Genomic DNA, 26,228 nt, shown 5'->3' with positions numbered 1-26,228 from the left:
TTAAAACACATCTTTTTAATAAAGTAAATAAAAAATAAAGTGTTTCCCTTCTTTTTTTGTAATAAAGTGCATATAGTTTTAGATTTGCCGAAAACACATAAAAATTATTTCAAAAGCACCATCTCTGGGGCGTCTGGGTGGCTCAGTGGGTTTAGCGTCCGACTTCGGCTTAGGTCATGACCTCAAGGTTTGTAGGTTCGAGCCCCACATCGGGCTCTGTGGTGGTGACAGCTCAGAGACTGGAGCCTGCTTCAGATTCTGTGTCTCCCTCTCTCTCTCTCTCTCTGCCCCTCTCCCACTCACACTCATGCTTGCTCGCTCTCAAAACTAAATATTTAAAAAAAAAATTTTTAAAGCATCATCTCTGATATGGTACATACCTACCACGTGTGGAATGTTCTCGATTCGCCTGCATTGCAGCACAACTGATCATAAAGAGCACCAGCCAACAGTTCTGACTCATGCTTCCGGGGCAGTGGGAAGTGCAGATCTTTTGGAGGGAAATCTGTTCAACCAAAAGACTCACTCTTTTTACTCTCCAAAACTCCTGCTTTTCTGCTCAAGTGGATCACACTTTCGAAAGCTACTTTCGTTACAAAAGTTTGTTAAAGTTCTTACGAAACATGAAAAGAGAGGGACACCCACACACTATTTCTCCATCAAAATATAACTCACTGTTCGTATTTTCATGTGGTTATTATCAGTGTTTTCTCCCTCTGTAGAGAACTTAAAATGTTTTATGATTTTAACATGTTAAATAATAATATAGACTTCTGTATTCTGCATTTTTCACCCAACATTACATCTTCTCGGTGCTGTTCTAGGGTCCAATATGGCAGCCACCAGTCAAATGTGGCTATTTATATTTTAATTTAAATTCAGCCATGCCAGGGGCACCTGGGTGGCTCAGTGGGTTAAGTGTCCACCTCTTGATTTCGGCTCAGGTCATGATCTCATGGTCAGGAGACAGCATGCTGTGTCAGGCTCCACGCTGAGTGTGGAGCCTGCTTAAGATTTGCTCTCTCCCTCTCCCCTCTCCCCTACCTGTACATGCACGTGCATGCTCTCTCAAAAAAAAGAAATCAGCCACACCAGCCACATTTCAAGAGCTCAAAAGCCCCAGGTAGCTAGTAGCTAGTGGCTAGTGGCTACTGTGCATACATAGGACATTTCTATCACTGCAGAAGTTCTACTGAACAATACTGGCTTGATTCTCTCCAGCAAATGAATTATGTCGGACTAAACACAAAGTCATTGGCTCTTTTCAACAGAATCCACGTACTCTCCCTAGGTACCTGCGGGCTGGACAAGACGGTCCTCCTCATACCCAGAAGACAGAATGCTAAGCACAGCCATTCCGAGACAGCACAATGCGCCAGAGGGGCTGTTGAAGAAAAGCGGAAAACTTCTGCCTTTGTGTTTGATAGGTCTCAAGTTTCACCAGGTCAAATGTCATTGCAAGCAGAAGGTCATCATGGAAAGCTGGATGACAACGTCAAACTGTATAAAGAGCAGCAAGAACCATGAAGCTCTCAAAGCAGAAAGAAAGCTGAGAACAACCAAGAAGGAGGCCAAGGTTCAAAATTCGGGAAGAAAGGTTTTTGAGTCAAAATAGGATGGATTATGCTGCAGAAACAAACAACCCCCAAATCACAGTAGCCTCACATAAGCTTTAGGTCCTGCTCCTGCCCCATGGCCACCCAGACTGGCCGGGACGCTCGGCATGATCACGGCACAACTACTCTGGGGGACCTGAGATGACAGTACAGCCAACCCCGAACGAACCCTGCCAGCCCCGGAGCCAGGGAAAAAGAACACCTGTGCCAAAGGATGTCCCAGCACTTTGGAAACTCCCTCCTGCCAGTGAGCCCTCCACCGCATCAGTCAGAGCAAGTCTCATGACCTCGCCCACGCGAGGGGGGGGGGGGGGGGGCGGGAGCACGCCCAGGGAGGAGGGGAACAGCAGTCGTGGGTGTCAACGGCCCTAAAGACTGCTTCCAGGGGCAAAATGTGGGCCTCTTGATAGGCAACAGCTCTAAAGTCTGTTGAAGCCAGCCTTCTGGTAAGGTGAGGTGGCCTCCTGGAGGCAGATGAACTAAAACACTGCAAAAGAAAAAGTAACCCCCACAAAAGGACTAACATGCTCAGGGAGGTTTTCAGAAGACAAGTCCGCTGCTGAAACACCAACGCCTACATGGCAACGGGGCCAATTCCTGCCCCCTCCCCTCTCAGAAGCTGTCCCTAATTACTTAAGGCCACACTGCTCTCTTCCCGGTGACACTCGGGGCACTCACTGTCCTCCCCGCTCTCTGGCTTTCAAAGATGAGCAGCCATGCTCTTCTCCCACTGCTTCCAGCATGTGATTCCTTCACGAGCAAGGCTGAAGGTTCTTCAAGACCAAACCTGCGACACGGTCCACATGCTAATTGGCAGAATGCTTAGGCCTTGGCAGGTGGGCAAAACTGTACCAAACCGAACAACTGCCAAATCCAAACGGGTGAGGGAATTCTGAAAGACAGCCTTGGGAAATCAAACAACATTCGTACCACTAGCCTGTGGGGGGAGACACGGAGCTCCAGTCAAGTTCTCGGCCCCCAGGCGGAAACGCCTCTAACCCAGGAGCCCCACGGAGCGCTCTCCCACCACCCACACTTGTCCTGGAGGCTTCTTGTGTGTCTGGTGCTGCGCATGCTGTCAGTGATACAAAATCAACGCCTTCCCGGTTTCCTCCCCCGTACTTACCACCCTAGGTCGGTTGGCTCTGGTCTTCACCCTTGGGTTATCAGCCTGTACTTCTTCCCAGGGAAACACCCTGCCTCCCGCTTTCCCTCTGACCCAGTCCGGTACTTTACAATTTATGCCTTCATGCTAACTACATATTTTTAACTAGTCTTCCTCACTACGTACTTCACAGCAAATCTGACAAAGTGCTCAGTATTCAAGGGTCTAAATTACCCAAAACTGTCTTTGCCTAATTCTTAATTCCTAACTCCTCAAACTGGGTGTCAAATACAATTTTCACACACACACAAAAGCCTTTAAGGGGAAGGGGAAAGGATATAAAAAACATAAATAGAAGCAAACAGAACAAAGAAAGTGGATGTTTGAACTACCAAGACTCTGACTTGCAGATTCTATTCTACTACTTTTCACCACGATCCTCAACACCCGCCTGGCCGATCAGAGCGCGCACACACGTATAACGAGGCAGTCGTACACACACACACACATAATCCTTGCCTGTTACTTTCTGGTCTCAGTGCATCGATTTGGAACACAAGATATTGCTCATTTTCTTTAGCAGGTAGATGCCTCCAGAGCGAATCTATGGCCAGAGAAGGAAACGCATAGAAAATCTACACTCTCGGGGCGCCTGGGTGGCGCAGTCGGTTAAGCGTCCGACTTCAGCCAGGTCACGATCTCGCGGTCTGTGAGTTCGAGCCCCGCGTCGGGCTCTGGGCTGATGGCTCGGAGCCTGGAACCTGTTTCCGATTCTGTGTCTCCCTCTCGCTCTGCCCCTCCCCCGTTCATGCTCTGTCTCTCTCTGTCCCAAAAATAAAAATAAACGTTGAAAAAAAAAATTTTTTTTAATAAAAAAAAAGAAAAAAAAAAAAGAAAATCTACACTCTTAACTGGAACTCTGACAAGTGAAGAAACGACAGGCTGAAAGCTGATCACACAAAACCGTTTAGCTTCTGTACCCAAAAACTATCGTCGATACCATGAGACCTGAGCCTCTTCCCCATCTACAAATGTGTCAAGTGCCAAGAAATAAACTAGCTTTCTTTTTAAGATAACATAATCCATAAAACTAGCATGGGACCTGAGTGCTTTCTACGCAAAGAAGAACTGCATAAAGATTAAATTCCATTTTTACCAGCCAGGTTATCAGAAATGAACTCAATGTATATTCTCTCCACTGACAATTAAAATGAATTCTTTTCATGAATACAGGATTGTTCTTACAGACGAGACTTATTTGACAGAAACAGGAACTAGCAAATGTCTTACTAAATTGCAGACAAGGAACAGACCTGGTTGATCTCTGATGTAGGAAACAAAGGCAAAAGGAAAAAAAATAAATTTCCTTACAGCTTTACAGCCCATTGACAAAGGGTGGCCTTCCTTGAGGAGCTCAAATACCTCAATGGTGACAACACTTTGCCAAGGGCAAAAGGCAATCTTAGCTTAACATTCTCCCAACCTCCAGGATCCTGTAAGTCTGCTTTAACATATAAAAGTTCCTCTGGAAACTTCCTTTATCTCCACCGCCCCCCCCCCTCAAAAAAAATGTTAGCAATCATCCCCCAAGCCTATGGCCCACGGATACACATCTGAAGGGTCTCATGACTAAGGTTTTTCTGGAAAGTAATAAATATTTCTTAACAGCAGCTAGCCTCCTCAAGGTCCTGGAGACCTTGCTTCCAAATTCCTTGGAGACTTACGTTGTCCCCCCTACCTCCAACCCCTACCCCACCCCCACCCCCACCCAACTTAAAAGTATATAATCAGTCACCCATCACAACCCCAGCGCAGCTCTTTCTGCCCATGGGTCCTGTCCCCGTACTTTAATAAAACCACCCATTTGCAAGGAAGACGTCTCAAGAATTCTTTCTTGGCCGTCGGCTCTGAACCCCAACATTTCCACATCAATCTCCCTGTTGAAAAGATAAGAAAAGGATGGGGTGGCTCAGTGGGTTAAGCGTTCAACTTTGGCTCTGCTCATGATCTCATGTGGGTTCGAGCCCCGCGTCGGGCTCTGTGCTGACAGCTCAGAGTCTGGAGCCTGCTTCGCATTCTGTGTCTCCCTCTCTCTCTCTGCTCTTCCCACACTTGCTCTCTCTTTCAAAAATAAACATTATGGGGCGCCTGGGTGGCTCAGTCGGTTAAGCTCCAACTTCAGCTCAGGTCGTGATCTCGCGGTCTGTGGGTTCGAGCCCCGCATTGGGCTCGGTGCTGACAAGCTCGGAGCCTGGAGCCTGTTTCAGATTCTGTGTCTCCCTCCTTCTCTGACCCTCCCCTGTTCATGCTCTCTCTCTGTCTCAAAAATAAATAAACATTAAAAAAATAAAATAAAAATTAAAAAAATAAACATTAAAAATTTTTTTTTTTTTTTTTTTTACAATAAAAAAGGAGACAAACTAGATAATGAGAATCAACAGGTGAAAGCACTCGTTCTGCAGAGAATCAGAAGTACCGGACAGACTTCCACTAAAGCAAAAACAAATGGGAACGAGATCACGTGTGTAATGAGACTAAATTAAAGAGAAGAGTTTTCAGTGCAACCTGGATAAATTCTCCCCTGCTGGTGTGCCATTGTCAAATGCTGACAGAACTCAAAGTCCAGATCAGCCTCTGAGTTCTGAGTTTTAACTGGCCTAATAACCAGAGGGAGATAAACTGCTTATGCAAAGTAACATTGTTTTCTTTCTTTTACTCTGAGGCAGTTATCTGATGATTCATACTCAAATGCTAACATTTCTGGCTTGAAAAGCTGGCCTGATCTTCCCCGATTGAAATCTCTTTGCAGGTTATCACATTACAATAACCAGTGAGGGGTTTGTAATTCATCTGGATCTATCAGACACCAGAATTCGTTAGCAGCACTACAAAATGGCAGTTTGTATGCCTTCAAAAAAGTCCATGTTGAAGACTTACAGAAATGCCATTTTTCCCTAGAAGGGGAAAACTTCACATCAGGCAGCTGACAGAATGAAAAACCAAGCAGAAAGCCACGTGGGTCAGGGGAGGCGGTAAACGTGTGCACAGACACCTGAAAGTATATAAAATCTCCTGCGAAGGACAGAGCAGCTACCAGACAAAATCCAAACATCAAAACAAAGCTCATCATTAGGAAATCCTAAAAGCTTTCGGAAAAATTGTTGGAAAGCAATGAAACCAATTTTTAGAAATGCAAAACCTCCCATAAGGAGAAACTAAACTGACCTCCCTCTAGGAAATCAAAAATTTCAAAAACACTAAGCAGGTTTATTTAGAAACAAACAAAAAAATGTGAACAAGCAGAGTTTTCGAATTTTTAAAATGCAAAAGGCTCTACCATGATGAAAACCACTTAGTCAAAGATAAAACATTTTACCACATAAAATACCACACATCATGGCATATTAAAGTGTATGTCAAAGTGACACCTTTGTGTGTCAAGTGTCTGTGCATAAAAATGCTACAGCTTTCAACTACTGGCCTCAAAATTACAAAGTGATCTGTCTTCTGAGTTTCGATAGGTGGGGGAAAAGTGGCCTGAAATTCTGCAGCTGACCGGTAGGACAGTGGGCCAATTTTTTTTAATTACTTCAGAAAGCTGTAAGTAATACATACTACAGTTCTCCAAGATGAAATTAGGTAATGAGCAATACTGTGGTAAGAGTTTGGTATCCGTCAGTAAGAGATACCCAATTCAGTATAAAAATTTTGTGTGGATTATCTGATTCACATCCTACTAAGTTAGAAATTTTGAAGGATCAGAATAAAATTCTCCATTTGATTTTGCAAAAAGATACACATCTGAGAACGCAGAATAGGTTCGAAGCACATGTATTTTTCACCCATTGAGTCACATGCTTCAAAGATTACATCAAGTCTGTAGCTGTGACTCGTAGGATAACTTACAGCCCCTAGGAAGCTATCGAAATGAACAGTATCATCATTTAAAGTATAACCCGCTACTGTTTCCCCAAAGTGTGTATTCTGGGTGACATAAAGTTTTATTATTTTTGCTGTGGAAATTCTTCCTTTTGCAGAAACTAGGGAAGCTCCAGGGCTGAAACAAAAGTAGGCTTGTTTATTTTAGGACATCTTAGAACTTTTAATATGGTAATGTGCATCTGGAACCTCCAGAAAGGAGACACAGTAGATAGCATTTTCCGTACTTCTTTAATTATAGACCTCTTTTGTGTTCCTCAGAACACACTTTGGGAAATATGACCTTCTAAGCAGAAAGAATTAACATATTCCCTAACGGCCAAGTCATAAGTCAGACACAGATCATCTTAGGGTCCTTATATCCTAAATTTCCTAGAGTTGACAAGTTAAACTGAAGATACCATTTAGGAATAAGATCATTAAGTATTTCTTTCTCCTTTACTTTCCTTTAAATAATCTGCAAAAAGTATAGTTCTACATAGTAAATCAATCAGTACTCCTTTTTACATGGTATCCGAAGCTTACAGATTTCCCCCCTTTCCCCTGGGCACGCCTCGATCCTCATCTGGGATCACATATACTGAGGGAGGGTGGATGCCTGCATCAATGCATACCAATTATCCGCCAACGCCTATTACAGGCACAGCAGCAAAGCCGGCACCTGAGTGTCAAGGAGGTGTTGACAGCCATTGAAATGATCCTGGGTTTATTTCCATTGACAAAACCACCAAGCTGCTCTTTAGTGGATCAAACAGGTATCTGACAACAGGATGCTAATGGCAGGGCCACCACCAGGAGTGAACTCAACTGGCCAGTGGCTCTCCAACACAGGAAGGCAGAGTGTGGTGCTCAGAGGGCATCCTCCAGGGCCCCCCGGTGGAGGGTCAAGACAATGGAGATGTACCCGTACTTAAACATCTGCTGGGGTCAAGCACAGCTGCTAACAAATTTAGAAACGCTACCAATCTGGGGGCACCTGGGTGGCTCAGTCGGTCAAGGGCGTGACTCTTGACTTCGGCTCAGGTCCCGATCTCATGGTTCTTGAGATGGAGCCCCGCATCGGGCTCTGCATTGAGAGCGTGGAGCCTGCTTGGGATTCTTTCTCTCCTTCTCTCTGCCCCTGCTCCTCCCCTTCCCCTGCTCACGTTCTCACTCTTTCTCTCTCTCAAAATAAATAAATTAACTTAAAAAAAGAAAAGAAAAGCTACTGATTTTAAGTATACTTTGAGGCATCCCTGAATCTGGGAAACATGCTGAGAAGCCCCACTACTCTTAGAGGCCAAGTACAGTGGCATTAATATGACTGTTGATCTATAGAATTCTCCCTACATCAATGACATCTGTCAAGACCCAAAACATAAATAATTTAAAGACCGGGCAATATTAACAATGCAATATTCTCGAAAATACACTTAATATACCCAGCGACCTGCACAGGTCCCAACCTGCCTGTGGTCTGCGGTTGCTATCCGCCTCAAGCAGCAAAGTAGAGAAGACAGCACCTATGACCACAAAGTCCAGACTTGAGGGTTACCTCCAGGACTCATCACTGTTCACCCAGCCCGTGCTTCAGGACAGTCACAGAAGTGGATTCCTTAACAATAAAATAATAATAATACAGTTTCAAAAAATAAAATAAAATACCCAGCAAAGTAGGACACAAAGGTGACAGAGTTTGGATTGGAATTTACACTAATTAAAACCCTTCTCAAAAAACAGACTGAAATGATGATCTGTAGAGCTCTATATGGGTCAAAACTCTTTAAAATTTCACTGATATACTCAAGTCATTAATATTATTACAAAGGGAAACGTAAATACAAAAAGTAGCAGAAATACACCCTCACATATACCCCAGGAACATACGCTCACAGCTGAGAAAAGCATATACACAAAACCAGTCAAGTATCCAAACACTGAACATAAAAGTCAACTTTCAAATGACTCCCGTTAAACATGAAGTTGGTTAGGGCGGGCTGCCTCATTCAGTTCAGCATCCGACTTCGGCTCAGGTCGTGATCTCGCGGTTTCTGAGTCAAGCCCCACAGCACAGAGCCCGCTTTGGATCCTCTGTCCCCCTCTCTCTCTGCCCCTCCCCTGCCTGCAATCTCTCAAAAGAATAAATAAACATTTAAAAATAAATACGAAGTTGGTAATGCTTTTCTTACAGATTCTGGTCAAGTTCTCGCTCGTGAAGTATTTCATTTGGGGGTTAGCAGTAAGTATTCCAGTCAAGTGAATATGAAATTAGACAACTCTGGAAAAAAGGGATTGTAATCTCTAGAAATGTGTAATAAATTAGAGAAATCTTCTCCAGAAGCATCTTCCAGGTGTTATCTAACCAAGGAACCGGAGCTACTGGAGCGATTTTGGCCCTGAGGTGTGTTGGAGATCCTGGAACATTCATGTTTCGACCCCTCACTGACAAGGTCAAAGGTCTGTGTAATTTATGCAGAAGTCACTACCGACAAATCAATCCTCCTACCCTGACCTCTCAGCCTCAGATTCCAACCTCCACCGGACATTTGTTTGAACGTGAGCTGGCTGGCCTCGTCCTGTGGGAGAACTGCACACGTATGCACTCATGTTCAACTGCCATCTTTTCTCCGATGTTGCCATCCTTCCCGAAACAATCTCACACCAATGAATTTCCATCTTCCGTGCTCTCTCTCCATCACCAACCTCCTACACCTCCTCGCTCCGTACTTGAGTCACCACTGTGTAACCTATCGTGTTACAGCAAAACCCCCTTTGTGCCCTTATGTCTTTGGGGGAGACAAAGACGAAGCATTCGGGCTGGATTCGGCTTCCACAACAGAGTCGACACCACCAGGGCCTCCCACAAGGCTAACTAGCGCCCCAACGTGAAGGTGCTGGGAAAGAGGCAGGGGGCCTAAAACTCAAAGGAAGGGCTGACTAAAATAGAAGGACCCACCCCCCACCCAAGGGTGTGAGCTCTTTACTACGAGAGCAACGGAGAACAGGACTTAAGAGGGGAGAGAGTCGCTGTGGTGGCGGACTTTACAGGTCAGAGCTTACTCAGACCCGCCGAATCAGAATTTGCATTTTACCCAGTTCCCCAGGGGACAAATGCACGTTTTTTCTTAAGTAACCTCTAGGCCCAATGTGGGGCTTGAACTCGTGACCCGGAGATCAAGAGCTGCGTGTTCTACAGACTGAGTCAGTCAGCCGCCCCCAAATGTACTTCACAGTTTGAGAACACCTGCCCTTAGACACCTTTCCCTACCTCAAGGTCAGAAAGACGCCCCTCTGTATTTTCTTCTAAAAGTACTCCAGGTTTTCTTCTCCTGTTGTGGCGACCTGAATTACTGCTCCCAACTAGACCTTCCCTTCCACGTCCCGTTACACAGCAAGGCCCTACCGTCGCCGTGGGAAGGACTGGCAGTGCCTCCCCGGACGTGGGCCGAGTACGCGCGTGTGCTGCTCCCCGTGACCCCGGTGTGACACACACCACGTCCAGGCGGCTTCAAACGTGATGGAGTGATTAGGCTTGGCCTCTTCCGGTATCACAGGAAGAACGTGTCCCAAACGCGACAGCCTCAGCCCGGGTCTCAGAATGACAAGACCGTGGCGACCGACTCGCAGCCGCCAACGTGTGACGTGAGCCAGGGAGGACCGTCTGGTGCTTCAGCCACTGAGAACTCGGGGGTTCTGTCACCACAGTACAGCCTTGTAAAACCTAATAAAACATTCAAGTCCTTGCTCCATCTCCCAGTTACCACACCTAGGACCAGGGAGGCAGGCACCCGACTGCACGTTTTTCTGTACGGAAAGGGCCAGCGTCTCTGCAGGATCACCCCTCCACCCCGTGGGTGCTGGCACTTCCTTCCCGCAGCAAAGTCCCCCAGAACCGCACGTCTGCCCGGGGCCCTCTGCTGTGCTGCACACACTCATCCCCAGGCGACACCACGCGCTCTTAACTGCTAGACTCTCGCGTGAGGTACCGGGAGTCTTCCTCACGAGGGTCCTCCCTATGCATGGCCCTTGGCTCCGTCTTACAATTTCAGGATCGGCCACCACCTTCGGTGAGAAACCCTGCCGGGGTTTTCACTGGAAACGCACTGAATGTACAGATCAACTTGAAAACAGACCCGCAGCGTTTACACTACTGAGGTTCCTTCCTAGTTATGAACGACGACCATCTCTCCATTTCTTGAGGTGTCCTCCCAGATCTCTCAAGTGAGTTTTCAGGTTCCACACACAGATTTATTCCTAGAGCCTAGGCCACAGGCTCTCCTAGGTTCTGTACGAAGGAGAAGTTTTGTGTTTCTAGCGGTGCAGTCCTTAGGCAGGTCAATGCCGCTCTCTGGTTGTGGGGCCGCCCTCACCTGGGCGGGGCAGGGAAGAGAAGTGTCCTCTGTCCGGAACCTGATGATACAGGAAGTGTCTCCACACTTCCTCATTAAAACCAATGTTCTCTGTAGGTTTTCTGCAGACACCCTTTACTGGTTAAGAACATTTCCGTCCACTGGCAGTCTGCGAGGGTGGCTCTCGCTCCGTCACCTAGGTCTGGAATCAGTGAAGAAAGGGACTTCCTTCCTTACGACATCCACGTGGTTTTCTCCCAGCGACAGCAGAAGCAGCTTGCTTACGGGCTCTTTACCACCCGAGCGTTCGACACGCTCGTTCTTTGCATCCCAACGACCCATGAGGTAGACACCGTCACTATTCCCTTTGAACAGATGACGAAACGGGAACTTAGAACAGAAACTTAGTTTCTCCAAACATCAAGAAAGAGGAAGAGTCGGGATCCGGAAGCAAGCGAAGCTAACCCCAGAGCCAGGCCTCTGGTCACGACACACCCTCTGGCGACAACTCACAACCACCCAAAGGGCGCTTCTGGCCCCAACGGGGAGGCCCGCGGCAGCAACGGTCTGCGTCCAACTCTGGCTTTCCAGCAGTTACGCCCTGCTCTGACCAGTCCAGTTGGACCACAGATGCCTTCAGAAGTCCTGCAAATCATCAAAGCAGGACAAATCCAAAGAGGGGAAAAAGGAAGGTAGGATTAAGTGAATCAAGAATTTTAAATTCACATGAAATAGGTTCCAAAATTTTGAGAATGAGCTACTGTTCTAAGTACCTTTACGCCACTGGTAATTTTTCGAAAATATGTATAGCTAAAGAAAACCCAGAAGTCTCAACCACACCAAGAAAATCGCAGGTTAGTATAGACACCATGCGAAATCACATTAAGTTTAAGAAAATCGGTATGTTTCATGGGGGGGGGGGGGAGCTTACTGCACACACTAACTGCTTATGCACCTGCCACACACACATCATACGTGTAGTGGGCGGGAGCAGGGATGGTGGCTGAGGGGAGTCACAGAGAATGGGGAACAGGCTTACCCTACATTTCTTCAGAAAGACAACCGACAAGTGACATCAAATCAATCAAGTTTTCTAAGAAAACGACCGTCCAGCTGTGGCAGACACGGACGTCCCACCCAGACACCCCCAGTGAAGCATGAGCTGCAGGCCACCGCACACCCCCAGTGCCGTGTGCGGGCGCCTCTCGACGGACCGCCTCAGCCACAGGGCGCTGCCCCTTGCCCGAGAGTGGTCTCCATCCAACAACTGATGAGACTGTGCAGGTCTGGTCATTTGGTTCATTCTGGGGCAACTCTCAAGGGCTATTCTAGCTGCCAGCCTCCCCACGGGGTTGGCCAAGGCTGGGCCGGGCCTACAAGGCAGCCCAGTGTCTCCTTCCTTTCTGCAGGCACGGACCCCGCGGGTTCTTCTTAATCAACATCGCACGCTGAACCGCCTACAGCTGCTTTGCACAGAACCCACTTCCCAAAGAACCGACTCCTCCATCAGATTCAAGTGACCCTTAACTGTATTCGAATATCAGAAACCACCACCATTTGGTGCGTATGCAAGACACAGTGGGCGTGACGAGGCATCTGGGGGGCAGTGGTGGCACGTTCTCTAGTAACATTAAGGCTAAGAGAATGTGATTTCAGCACGTGCACAAAATAATCATCCTCAACGTCCCACGTCATCATTTGCTCTGCAGATCAACCAGAATCCACATTTCTATGTTCCGTGTTTAGGAACATGGATTCGCTCACCAAAGTCCTAGGTACCACAGTCCCTTCAATCAGTAACTCCTTTCCACTCTCCTACGACCACCGTTCAATCTACCTCTGTTCGGCCCCTAACCCAGTAACCGTGTCCTTACAGGATGAGGGAAATGTGGACAGAGACCCACGGAGAAGGCCACAGGCACAGAGAGGCAGAAACCGCAGCGAGGGGCAGACAAGCCAAGGAACCAGAAGCTAAGAGAGGCATAGAACAGGTCCTTCCTGAGAACCTCCAGAAGGAAGCAACCCTCCCGACACCATCTTTTCAGGCTGGCAGCTTCTACAGCTCAGCAGGCAGAGAGGAAGGATCACTCTGTTGTTGCAAGTGCCCAGTAGCCCCGGGGAAGTCCTGCGGCACTTCCCACCTTACGCGGGATTGGAAGGGCATTTCTGCTGCTGCAAATTCCACCTCCTGAAAAGCACACGGCATGTGACAGTGAGGAGAAAGGACCCGGCAGGCGTCAGAGTCAGGAGCACGCCGACTTTTGCGCTCAGAGACATCCTCTAATCTGGTGCTGTTCAAACATTTCTCAAAGAAGCAAAACCCAACACTGCGCCTGGAAGCGGTTCCAGGGGGCACAGGCGAGGAGCAGGGGAGCTGCCCCAACTGTGTCTCCCCACCCCGCCTCCAGAATTCTCTTACTCATTTGTTCATTCAAAAAACATGGGAACTCCTGCTCTGAGCCAGACATGCTTTCACAGCAGGAAAAAACACCAAGCGAAAGCAAACCTCTGCATTTTCCAGAGGAAGACGCCTAAACGTATTCAGGGTCCCACGGCGGGTCCACAGCAGAGCCGCACCGCACGTGCAGCGGGGAAGCTGGTGCTGCTTCCGTCCCACCGCTGCTCCTCCTCCGTCCTGCAGGCTTGCTGTCACACAACTCTGAAGGATCAGAGCAAAGCCTTCCTACTTTGCGTTCAGTGGATCCTTCTTAATGAAAGCTTTCGGTTTGGCCACCGCTGTTCACCATTCCCAAAGACCTAGAGACGTTCTGAGAAGCTGGCAGACCTGAACCCTGGGCCGGGAGGAAAGTGAGACCAGCGCTCACCCCACTTCAGCCAATGGCAGACTGCGGGGTGCTACCCGATCCTTCCCCAGGTCCTCTGCTGCCTGCCCCGGCAAGGCCCGAGAGAGTCCACTCGGGGCACTTTCAGTCTCCGGGCCACCGCTAGGGGAAAAACAGTTATAAACGCTGCTCTGAAATGTGCACTTATGTTTCTGGAAATGGGAGAACGAACTGCAGGGGGAAAAGTGTAACGTGTAAGGGAAGAAAGCTTCGCCTCATATCAGGCAATCCAGGCACACAAACACAGCCAACGACGCAGTAAGCAGCAGCCGTGAGCCGCGCCGGCCAGGTCCTCAGACCGACCTGGATCCTCTCAGCATGAATTTTCGCTTGCCACTCGTGTCCATTTGCCTACTTGTACTGTCAGGACAGAGCAGGGCTGCATGTGTGTGGTGACCATGGGGGTGCCCCGCTCAGATGGCCCTGCAGGAGAACCCACTGCCGGGGGCCGAGCTGACCCACAGCCTCCTGCTGCTGCTGCTGCCGCACATTCAGAGTCACCGCAGCGACAACGGGCCCACTCCCAGCACTGCTGACCAGGAAGGGGTACTAGGTGACCTAGGCCACCCAGCCTGCGGCAGCCCCCCAGTAGCCTGACCAAGGCTCTCTCAGAACCGCCCTGGCCTGAGGCGGCCCCCACCCAGTCCCTCCTCCCCTGGCTGCCTTGCACAGGGTCTCACCTGCACAGAGGTCAGAAGGCTGTCCCTCCACACTCCTGCTGCGTCTCTGCCCTAACGGAGGCGCAGAGCCTGATTGGGATTCTCTGCCTCCCCCACTCGCGCTCACACGCATGTGCACGCTCTCCCCCCCGAACAGTAAATAATAAACATTAAAAAAAAAAAAAAAAAAAAGAATTTTGGGCCCTGGTTCCACCATATGTTATTTGTAACCTTAGAGAAGCCCTCCCGGCCACAGCTGCACCGTGTGCAGAACGGACAGGATACCACCGGTCCAGGGTCGGAGGACGACACAGGAGTCCGTTCCCTGCGGTCCCTCACACCAGGCATGCGGCACAGGAGCTGCTGAGCAGGCGAGGGCTCACCCACCTCCCCACCCACTCTCCCTAACCGTTTCTAAGACTCCTTTCCTTTCCACCAAGAAATCTGACTACTTTGTAACCAAATAAAGCTCCCAAATAATCCTACATACCCACTAGTGATACCTTGTTCAACTGAGCCTAACTGATGATTAAACTTTATTTTCATTCCTGACTTGCCTGTGGTGGGCTTATGGTTTATTTTACTAGATTTTAGAAAACAAAATATCATCAGAGATAGAGATCTTAACACTCTTGAAACTTAAGCTGTTTCCCTAAAGCTTTAAGCATGCTTTTTAGAAAAAAACAACCACCCAATGCAAAAACCTAAAACTGGAGTTCAGTACCACCTTCCTACTGCTGGTTTTGCAGCTCCTTTAAGGTTTGTAGCACTCTAGGTTATGAGGTTTATTATTTTTTTTATTTTATTTTTGAAAGAGAGCTCAAGTGGGGGAGGGGCGGGGCGCGGGGAGACACAGAATCCGAAGCAGGTTCTCTGAGCTGTCAACACAGCACCCCACCTGGGACGCAAACTCACAAACTGTGAGATCATGACCTCAGCTGAAGTAGGAACCTTAACTGACTGAGCCACCAGGCGCTCCTCTTTCAAAAATTTTTTTAATGCTTATTTTTTTAATCTTTATTTATTTTTGATAAAGAGACCGAGTGTGAGCGGGGGAGGAACAGAGAGACAGGGAGACACAGAATCCGAAACAGGCTCCAGGCTATCAGCGCAGAGCCTGACGCGGGGCTCGAACTCACTAACTGTGAGATCATGACCTGAGCTGAAGACGGCTGCTTAACCGACTGAGCCACCCAGGCACCCAGTTTATTTACTTTTGAGAGAGAGAGAGAGAGAGAGAGAGAGAGAGAGAGAGAGAGAGAGAACGTGCACAAGTGGGGGAGGGACAGAGAGAGAGAGGGAGACACAGAATCCGAAGCAGGCTCCAGGCTCTGAGCTGTCAGCACAGAGCCCGACGTGGGGCTCGAACTCACGGACCGAGAGATCATGACCCAAGCCGAAGTCAGACACTTAATCGACTAAGCCACCCAGGCTCCCCCAGATTATGAGGTTTTTTCAAGAAAATACACACTGACTTTGCACACTTAATTACTAGCAGTTTTAAAAAAACTCAAGAATGACATACATGCACTTACATATGCAGTCCAAAAAGCTTCCAAGCAGATAAACTAAATTGTTGATGGTGGTTACTCACAGGGAGCAGGATTAGGTGGTGTAAGGACGAGGGATACTTCCCTTTAAACGCTTCTTTTAAAAAGTCTTTACAGGGGGCACCTGGGTGGCTTGGTCAGTTAAGCACCCAACTCGATTTCAGCCCAAGTCATGATCTCACATTCGGGAGTGTGAGCCCCGCATCTTCAGATTCATTCATTCTCTTTCTTTCTCTCTCTCTCTCTCAATAAGTTAACTTAAAAAAAAATCTTAAGAAAAAAGTCTGTACTGGACAGGCTACATAACTGGTAGGGTCCAGTGCAAAGTGAAAATGTAGGCCCTTTGGTCAAAATCATTAAGAGTATCAAGACTGTGCCAGCAGAGCACTAAACCAAGTGAGGACTGTCTGTACAGGCTGCCGACTCATGAAGCTGACCCTGAAGCTTTATAGTTTTCTTTTTTAATTCACACCCAAGTTAGGCAGCATATAGTGCAATAATGATATCAGGGGTAGAATCCAGCGATTCATCCCCTATGTGTAACACCCAGTGCTCATCCCAACAAGTGTCTTCCTAAATGCCCCTTACCCGCTCGGCCCATCCCCCCACCCGCAACCCCTCAGCAACGCTGTTCTCTGTATTTAAGAGTCTTTTCTGTCTTGTCCCCCTCCCTGTTTTTATGTTACTTTTGCTTCCCTTCCCTTATGTTCATCTGTTTTGTATCTTAAATTCCTCAGATGAGTGAAGTCGTACATATTTACCTTTCTCTGACTAATTTCTGTGTAATTTTTAACCAAATACTCAATGTGCAATACAAAGAATTTGTCTTCCTTAGTAGTACAAAATTAGATCACAGGGCTACCCATGATATAAGAAGAAAATATCCAGGCTGATGTCTGAAGTTATTAAAATATACCCACCAAAAAAATTTTAACATGATCAATGATAATTCAGAGAAGTTAGAAACTTTCTGGTCTTTTTTTTTTTTTTTTTAGGCTGCGTTACAGTAAGAAGGTTATTCACAAAAGTTCACCAAGACACGTGTTAGGAATGTTCACAGCAGCACTGTATGGAAGCCCATCCCATCAAAGAGTTAAATTCTGGCACATTCATACAGTGGACTATTAGGCACATTAAAAAAAAAAAAAAAACACAAAACACAGTGAAGTAGGTCTGTACACAGAGATCTGTATGTGCTGATATGGAAAGCGCTCCAAGATGCACTCCAAGATACAAAGTTCAGAGTTTGCTTAAACACAGAACACTCTACAGGGACTCTGTTTTTTGGAAGTACTGGAATGCAAAAAAAAAAAAAAAAAAAAAAAAGGAAAAAAAGGCATATTTTTTTCCTGTGACATTCAAGAAACTTAATCAGTGGTTCTTTAAGTACAGGATGAATACAGGAGGGGAAGGAGAGCCAAAGAGGAGACTTACTTTTCATCTTATAACTTGATGCTTTTTTAGATTTCTTAATGTACTTTTTTTTTTAAGTTTTATTTATTTATTTATTTATTTATTTATTTATTTATTTCTCAGACAGACTGAGAACACAAGCGATGTTTCAATGTAAACACATTGATGTTTCAATGTAAAGCGATGGAAGGCTAGAGAGAAAGAGAGACAGACACAGAAGCCGAAGCAGGCTCCAGGCTCTGAGCTGTGAGCACAGACCCCGCGTCCGTTCAAATTCATGAACCAAGAGATCATGACCTGAGCTGAAGTCAGAGGCTTAACAGACTGAGCTACCCAGGCGCCCCACTTAACGTGTACTTGGAAAAATCTAAACAAGTTTTACAACAGTTACTAATATTTGGAACAATGTTTTAATGAATCATCCAAAATACACCTTAATTGTATTAAATAAAGCTTTTAAGTTTATAAAAACAAGAAAACTTCTTTGATGGTACTAGCAAAAACAAAAAATAATAATAAAATTAAAAAAATACCACCAGTACTCAATTATCTACGGTGGTACCCAAAAAAGCAGCGGCAAATAACAGCAACCAAAAAAAGAATTTAAAAAGCGTCTCTTCCATTTCAAACCTCCTCTCGATTACAATCTTCAGAGAAGATGCTAAGAAGCAAAATGTTAATCAGACACGAGAGAAAGCTAGTAACTGAATAAAGAAAACCAAATAAAGGGCTTGAATAAATCCCCAAACTGGGCAAAGGATTTTGAAACAGTTCCGTACTGGCTATTAAGATTCCAAAGGTACTCTGGAAAATGTAATTGAGCTGGAAACCAACTCCTGCCGGAAAGGGAAAATAAGCCCCGCCCCCCGCACTTGCCACCTCCCCGCCTTTCGGAGCTGACAGCCACGGGGCCAAAAAGACCCGTGAAAACGCGCTGCCACGTTTCTTTGTGCTTCCTTATCTCCGCAATTCTTTTCTCCAGAGGTGGTGGACTCATGTCAGCATGTACTGAGCGACCAGTCCCCTGTGCCAGGCACCAGGAAGACTACAGGCGGTGTCAGTCACGAGAGGCGCGCAAGCGCGCGCGCGCGCGCGCACACACACACACACGCGCGCACGCGCGCACGCACAGCGCCTGTATTCACAGCACTCCCATTTCTTTACCACTCTAGCTAGAAACACGCACACACAACGCAGCATGTTCTCAAGCATACTGTAATCAATGAACTATTGCCTTTATTTCTAATACAGATACTAGTTCATCCGCTGGGATAGCCCTGCCATCCCCTCAATTCTTTGGGGCAGGTTTTAAGAAAGGTTTATTAGGAATATATAGATTTTCAATGATTTCTTTAAAAACCTTCATAATCATAAACACAGTCAATGTAAATTAAATAGCAATACATACTCCTAAGTTGCTGGAAATAGGAAATTCCGTATTACATGAGGACCAACAGATATCACTTTTTAAAGTTTCTAGATACATCTTTCCATCAATAATACATATATATTTGAAAGCAGTGACTGGGGCGCCTGGGTGGCTCAGTCGGTTGAGCACCCCAACTTCAGCTCAGGTCACGATCTCACAGTTTGTGAGTTCGAGCCCCGCATCACTCTCAATGCTGCCAGCATGAAACCCGCTTTGGATCCTGTGTCTCCCCCCCCCTCTCTCTCTCTGCATCTGCCCTGCTCACTCTCTCTCTCAAAAGTAAACATTAAAAATAGAATAAAAACAATAACTATATACTTAATTAAAAGTTTCAAAATTATAGCTGGTTTTCCTCACCAAGTTTCTCCCCCTCCAGCCAGGGGTTAGGACTGCTGACCAAAGGAAGAGACAGAGGGTTGTGGGAAAGCCTAGTGACTGAGAAAGCTTTGGAGACAGTGTCAAATTCAGACTTTCAACAGTCACTCCAAACATTAAATAGAGACATTCTGTCACTTAATAATTACGAGATATAAGATTAGGGGCACCTGGGTGGCTCAGTCAGTTAAGTGTTCAACTCTTGGTTTTGGCTCAGGTCATGATCTCACAGCTTTGTGGGTTCAAGCCCTGCATCAGACTCTGTGCTGCCAGAGCACAGAGGATTCTCTCTCCCTCCCTCCCTCCCTCTCTCGATGCCCCTCCCCCACTCATGCTATCTGTGTCTCTCTTGAAATAAACCTTAAAATTAGAAGAAAAAAAAAACAAGATATAAGATTAAGATGAAAACATGTGCTTTACTGAAAAACAACATGTAGTGTGAAATTTAACAATTCCCATTTTCCACTTTCTTAAGCCACATGCAAAAAAAAACCCAGCTCACACAGTTAGGTTTGCTGCTCTCCAGAGGAATTTAGGACAACTGTCATGAATCTGCTTGTGCAAAAGTCCTCTCCAAACAAGTACTCACTTTCCTGCTTACTTCCAAACTATCGAAAGAACAGGGCTGCAGTTGGAAAAGCCAAATGATTTCTGTCTTTACACACACCAGAATGCGGGTGCCCCAGAAACAAATCTGCAAACACTGTTACAGTAAGCCAGCATATACCATCTATCAACTTACCCAACCACTAGTGTTGTCTACACCTGCTCAAAATAATGGCTAAAAGCTGCTACTAACTGAGCACTTACTATGTGCTGGGTCCTGTTCTGTGTCACGTGTACTCACCAAGCTCTGGCAGAAAGCCTTCCAACCCTACTCCCCTCTGCTGAAATCAGGGACCGCAGAGTGAGTGACCTAACTCAGTCGACCACTTAATGGGCAAGTACAACGTAAAAGACTACACGGCACACTGGAAGGAGTAGGGGATGGAGAAGATTTTCCTCTCTTCCCTGGAGAGGTTTATAATCCAGCAAAGAATAAACTAGAATGTCACAAGGAAAAATAACTGAGTGGCAGCATCAGTCAAGCACTGTGGGGGAGAATGACGGGAGTTCATTCTGAAAGTCAGAGGAAGCTTCTTTCACAGAGCAGCAGCATTTAAGCCAAGCCTTCAGTATTAAGGCTTTCGTCAGGAAGAAAAAGGCGCAAGGAACTGGACACACGCTTCCCTAAGTGGCGGAGGGTCTAGGGCTAAAATACAAGATGGCGAGAGTTGTGCAGTCAAGACGGAGCTTACAAGTGAATTGAGGCCAGGTGGCATGGGTCTCAGTGCTTTCTTTCTCACTAATTCCCAACCGGTGGCAGTGTCTCCAAGGTGAAGATCTCTGTAGGGGAAGCCTACCGTCAGAACAGAACGAGGCCACAAGCCTCAGGTGTGCCAGGATGGGGGGGGGGGGGGGGGACGCTGAGAACCCCCGTGGCGCATACTTGGCAGGTGGGGGGCACGGCAGGGTTTGATTCCCACTCTGAGCAACTCTGCAACAGAGCGCAGGAGGACCAGAGAGGAGAACAGGAGGCCAGTCGGCAGGCCTACAGCAGCCACCTACACAAGGACAGCAAGGACAGGCCACAGAGAGCGCCGAGGAGGAGACGTGGGGAAAGGTCTGCTGAAACCCTGGTCAAGCAGCAGAAGGCTCAGTTTCCAGCCCCGGTAACGAGGAGGGCAAATGCGCTGTGCAGACACCTTGTCACCTTCTGTGGGAGCAAGGACGTGCAGAGCACGAAGTACAGCCACTTTAAGTGACACTGCAGAGCAAAAATAGCACGGACACGACTGTTCTCATTTCACAGAACAAAGACACTGAAGTCCAAGAGAGATTTCACCGACTTGCCCACGGTGACATGGGGACAGAGGAGCCAAGACACCAACCTGAATCTTGCAAATCCAAGTGCCCCCCAAAAAAGCCAGCTACCTTTTCTAACATAGAACAAATCTCCAAAACAGAAACAAAAGCTTTCAAGAAAAAGCGTGTAATCTGCGAGTGAGGTTTTATTCCAGACAGAAGAAATACTGTGAAACTCGTGTTCTGGTTGTCTCTACCCAAGAGACGGGGTGCACGGACTTGAGAGCAGGCAGGCTCATGGACCCTGAAAGTTCGGACACAGAGGAGAAAGGCGGCTGTTTGTACTTTGTATAAAAACACCACCTGGTAGGGGCGCCTGGGTGGCGCAGTCGGTTGAGCGTCCGACTTCCGCCAGGTCACGATCTCGCGGTCCGTGAGTTCACGATCTCGGGAGATCTCGAGTGATCTCGCGTGAGTTCGAGCCCCGCGTCGGGCTCTGGGCTGATGGCTCGGAGCCTGGAGCCTGCTTCCGATTCTGTGTCTCCCTCTCTCTCTGCCCCTCCCCCGTTCATGCTCTGTCTCTCTCTGTCCCAAAAATAAATGTTAAAAAAAAAAAAAAAAATTAAAAAAAAAAAACAAAAACACACCACCTGGTAACTGAAAAGAAAGATCTCAAGTGTTAACTATCTTCAAGGTAGTACATTTTGAATGTCATGGTTGGTACTCTTATGTCTGCTTATTAAAATACTTTGTAACAATGATATAGGAGGAGGATGACAGGCTGGGACTTTATTTAGCAAACATTTGGCCACTTTAAGGTTTAAGCCCCTCAGCAAGGGCGGGGGGCGGGGGGAGGGGGGTGTAAAATGCCATGGTCACCACAACCAGGGCTTAACGTATAGGATACAATGTGACATAGGTAATAATGAAAGTAAAAATAGAGGATTATGACGGCAGCAACGAAAAATGCACGTCGACAGGACTGCCAAAGGGTCCCAGAGGACATAAAATCGGGCGTGGACCTTTAAAAACCCGAGGGGGCAGGAATGAGACAGAGCATCCCAATCAGAGAAAAGGATATAAGCAAAGGAGGGAGGGAGTAGCTTGGCACATTCAGAGAACCAAGCAGAGTCCCATTCGGTGGAACACTGTGGGGAGAAGACATGTAAAGTTCAGGGATAATGAGGGCCAGTCAGTCCCAGGGGCCTTGAACGTGATGCTGGTGCGTCCCGAGTCTAGGCTCCAACAACAAGCGGTCTTCACTTTCTGAGCCAGAGACTGGCAATATCAGATCTGTGTTTAGGACAGAGGACTGCAGGCAAAGTGTGCACAGGAAGGGGTGGGGAGGCGTCTAAAGAGAAAGCATCAGCCCAGAGCGGAATCTGCAGTTTCACGCGCTAAGCAGTAATCTAATTAATATTTTAAAAGGAGAGGACTGTTGACACAATTATTTCGCATCGCCCCTCCCCCGATCATCGGAAGCACCCCGAGACAGGTATCGCCATTCCTTCATTTTATGGACCGGAAAACCAGCTAAGAGGCGATTAACTGCCCCAAGTCAAATGCTGCTAAAACAGGAAGAAAACCCAGGCACACCATGCAAAACGAAAAGAATCCTTCCTACTGCTTTCGAAAAGTGCCACTGTAAAAGCAGAGTGATCTATAATACCATTAGGGAAACGCCAAAAACCCATGTAATTTTCCTAAAGGTTTGCAACTTGTGTAACCAATAAGCTAATCACCCTTAAAATAATTACAGACTTGCTTCATGTTCATGCCACGTTAAAGACCTGTGCTTTTCTTTAAAAAACAAAACCCTTCAATTCCACTCCCCATGGAATTAAATACTTAAAAGTAGCATCCCCCCCTCCATTCCATGTTCCAGTGGCCAAACCCGTAAACAGGCTAACGTAACAACTAACGCAGGTGCCCAAACTGAAGCAGTAAAATACTTTTTGAAAAATGAAAAATGCATTATCTAGTAAGTACAGCGATTGAATCTAGTATACTACAGTAAGTAATGACTGCAAAGATCTTACCTAAAGGTATGCAAAGGCACAATTCCGGAAAATGGTTTGTCACCCAAACCCCCCCCCCCCCCCCCCACACACACACAAAAGGCCTAAAACGATCCTGAGACCCACTTAAGAATGGATCAACCCAAAGGAACCGAGGACGGAATATTTGACCTTCAGGACGCACAGTGGGAGATTCCCCCCACCCCCTCCTGTAAGTTCATAGTCTAGGAAGCGGTCAAGGTGTTCTGGCACGGGTCTCGCGCGGCACAGGAGAAATCTAGCTTGGGGATTTGGCTGCACAATTTTATCCACAGCAACATCACCTATTATCAAATCGGCAGCCCCCCCCCCCGCACCCCCTCATCAATCTTCTACCGTTTTGTTGTTGTTGTCTTCCAACAAGCTAAAGCCCAAAGATGGAAAACGCGTCCTCAGAAACTTGGGACAATGAATGCAAGTGTCCAACCCAGGTAATCATCAGCAGCAACCACAATCACATCGTTCCAAGGAACCGCCGCACGTCTCTTCCCCGCCTAATGGGCTGTACCTTTTACCAGGTTAAGCCTCTCTGCACCCTGCCCACAGAGGCCCCAAACTGGAGGGCGGCGGCAGAGAAATCCAATTCTGCCACGAATCGGGGGGTCTGCTCCAGGACCTCGGCAGGCCCTGGCACCTGCGCGCCGCCCGCGGCACACACGCAGAGACCTCGGGCGGCAGGCGACATTCCACACGCGACCACCCCGTGCCCCCAGCCGGCAGGCGCGGGGAGCTGGGCAAGGCCGCCGCGGCCGCGCGAGCCCCACCGGCGGCCCGAGCCCGCGAACTCCCGGGGCCCCGCCGCTCCCTCCCGCGGCCGTCACCTTCGCCGGACCCCGCGCCCCGCCCGCCCCGCGCCACAGGCCCGCGCGCCCGTCAGTCAGCGCCCGCCCCGCCCCGCCCCGCGCGGCCCCTCCCCCGCCGGCGGTCTCCCCGCCCGGGCCCCCCAAAGGACAATGCTGGAGGGGAGGGGAGGGGCGCAGGGGCGCGCGGGCGCCGAGGGCGGCGCGGCGGGCGCCCACCCGCCGGCCGCAGGGGGAGCCCCGCCCGCCCGCCCGCCCGCCCTCGGGCCCCGCGCCCCGCCTCGCCTCCCCGCGGAGAGCCGCTCCCAGCGCGGCCGCACCGGCCCATTGTGCGGACTCATCGTGCGGCCCCCCGCGCGCCCGGCGAGCGGCCGCGCGGGCCGGGGCGGGCGGGCGGGCGGGGGAGGGGGGGCGAGGAGGGGGGTCTCCGGGGCCCGGCCGGGCTTCTCGCGGAGCCCGCGGCCCGGCGGGGCAGCCCGGCCTCCCTCCGGGCGCCGCCGCCGCCGCGGCCCCCGCGCCCGCCCGCCCGGGCCCCCGCGCCCGCCCGCCCGCAGTACCTGCCGAGCGGCCGGGCGGCGCGGCGGCCGGCGGGGGCGCCTCCTCTCGCGGCGAGGGCTCCGAGCGGCTGCCGAGCGCCGGCGGCCCTGGCCTGCGCCTTACGTAAAGCGGCGGCGGCTCCGGCGCCACTCGGCGGAGGGCGGGAGGCGGCGCGCCGCGGCCGCTCCGCTCCGTTACCCGGCAACTGGCCTCAGCGCCCCGCCAGCCGGGCGCGCTCCATATCCTTCCGCCCAGCCGCCGGATTACATCAGCGCCGGCCCGCCCCGCCCCGCCCCGCCCCGCCCCGGCCGGCCCCGCCCCCCCGGCCGGCCGGCCCTGTGGGCGGGACCCGGCCGAGCCCCGCGCCGGGGCGGGGGCGCCGGGCGCGGCGCGAGGGTGGAGGGCTGCTGGCGGGAGCCCACCGCCCCCCCCCACGCGCGGGCCGTCGGAGGGGAGACGCCCCCCCTCCCCCTGCGGAGGGGCGCGTGGGGCGGCTCTGGGCGAGAGCCCCTGAACTCCGCCGCGGCTGCCCCACCCCGGACCCCGGACCCCAGACCCCAGACCCCAGACCCCAGACCCGGCTGGGGCCGCGCGGCTGGCGGTGCGCCGCCCCGCCCGCGGCCCGGCGCAGCCCCCGCCTTTCCCGGTGCAAGCTCCACCTGTCTGCGCCCCCTCCTAACCGCGTCCTGGGATGGCTGGAGTGGGCGGTTTAAAATAAAGACTTCAATTTTTTTTTTTTTTTAAAGAAACCCAGAAGACAAGCTAAAGAAATGTGACACGGCTCTTTTTATTAAGTAGGCAAAAATAAATTCTGGAACATTCGAAAGTAGGAACCAAAAATGAGCACTAACCTTTTAATCAAAGTCTCTTCACACCCACCCACCTGACTTAAATGTGATTCCCAGTCCTGTCCTTAAAAAGCGAATACTCAAGTACGGTAGGAGGGTGGAGCCCGGGAGATCACCAATTTACCGAGAGGAAACCCGTCCGGAGGAGGGAGTGACCTGCCTGGGGTCATTGTTCATTGATTGATTTATTGAGCACCCACCGGGCGCCAGGCGCCGAGCTCTTCTGTTCAGAACTTGCAAGGCAACCAGCTCACGGGCTCATGGCAGAAGCGGAAGCAGAACCTGGGAAGAAGGGGCCAGCTGGGCAGTGCGCCGGCTGCTGGAGGGATGGCTATGGAGAACTCTCATTTACATACTACCTACAAAGTGGTTTTCTGCACACATTTCTTTTACTCTTCGGAAGAATCCTGGATGTTGTCATCCCCATACCACAGGTGAGGAAGCTGAGGCTCAGAGAAAGTGATTTTTCCTAAGCCTTGATGCTAGTGGGTTGGGGAGAAGGGGAGGGGGACGCTTCTGACCTCCGTGTACCACGCTGCCTCTCAGAAGAGGCAGGATTGGAATCCGGACTCCGGGCTCTGAGCGCTGGGGTCTTCCCTTGCACGGCTCCGTTGCGTCAGCTTGCTCACAGTTTTGTTTTGCGACGTTCAGAGGTTCATCGCGGTTGAGTGTGCCTCAGTCACAAATCACAGTGCATTCATTCAGTCAGCATCTTCTGAGCACCTGTGCTGGGTTTGGCTCCAGGCCAGGCCGGGGTGGCCCAGCCTTCTTGGAGCTCAGCCTAAAAAAGGGAGGGAGAAGCAGGAAGGGTGTGGAAAAGCCAGGGTGGTCTGGAGCAAGGGAGAGCCAAGTAAAGGAGCCGAGCTGCCAGGTACCCCCAAACC

General features: G+C 49.3%; 1 protein-coding gene across 6 annotated transcripts in view; it reads right to left on the bottom strand.

Annotated features, from left to right (window-relative positions):
* Positions 1-24,669, bottom strand: part of KIAA0232 (KIAA0232 ortholog) — an 87,850-nt gene extending 63,181 nt beyond the window's left edge. For 2 of the 6 annotated variants that reach the window (XR_007151486.1, XM_047855386.1), the window contains exon 1: positions 24,517-24,669. The gene's annotated coding sequence lies outside the window, so the exon portion shown is untranslated. Of the gene's footprint in view, positions 1-23,667; positions 23,913-24,516 lie in introns of those variants that run through there. The other 4 variants (XM_047855387.1, XM_047855383.1, XM_047855385.1 and 1 more) reach the window with 4 other exon arrangements.
* Between the last annotated feature and the right edge of the window lie 1,559 nt (positions 24,670-26,228).

The sequence above is a fragment of the Prionailurus viverrinus genome, chromosome B1 (genome assembly GCF_022837055.1).
Source record: "Prionailurus viverrinus isolate Anna chromosome B1, UM_Priviv_1.0, whole genome shotgun sequence".
In the NCBI taxonomy this organism is placed as follows: domain Eukaryota; kingdom Metazoa; phylum Chordata; class Mammalia; order Carnivora; family Felidae; genus Prionailurus; species Prionailurus viverrinus.
Note: the sequence above shows the minus strand (reverse complement) of the source record. Positions and strands in the feature narration are given on the sequence as shown.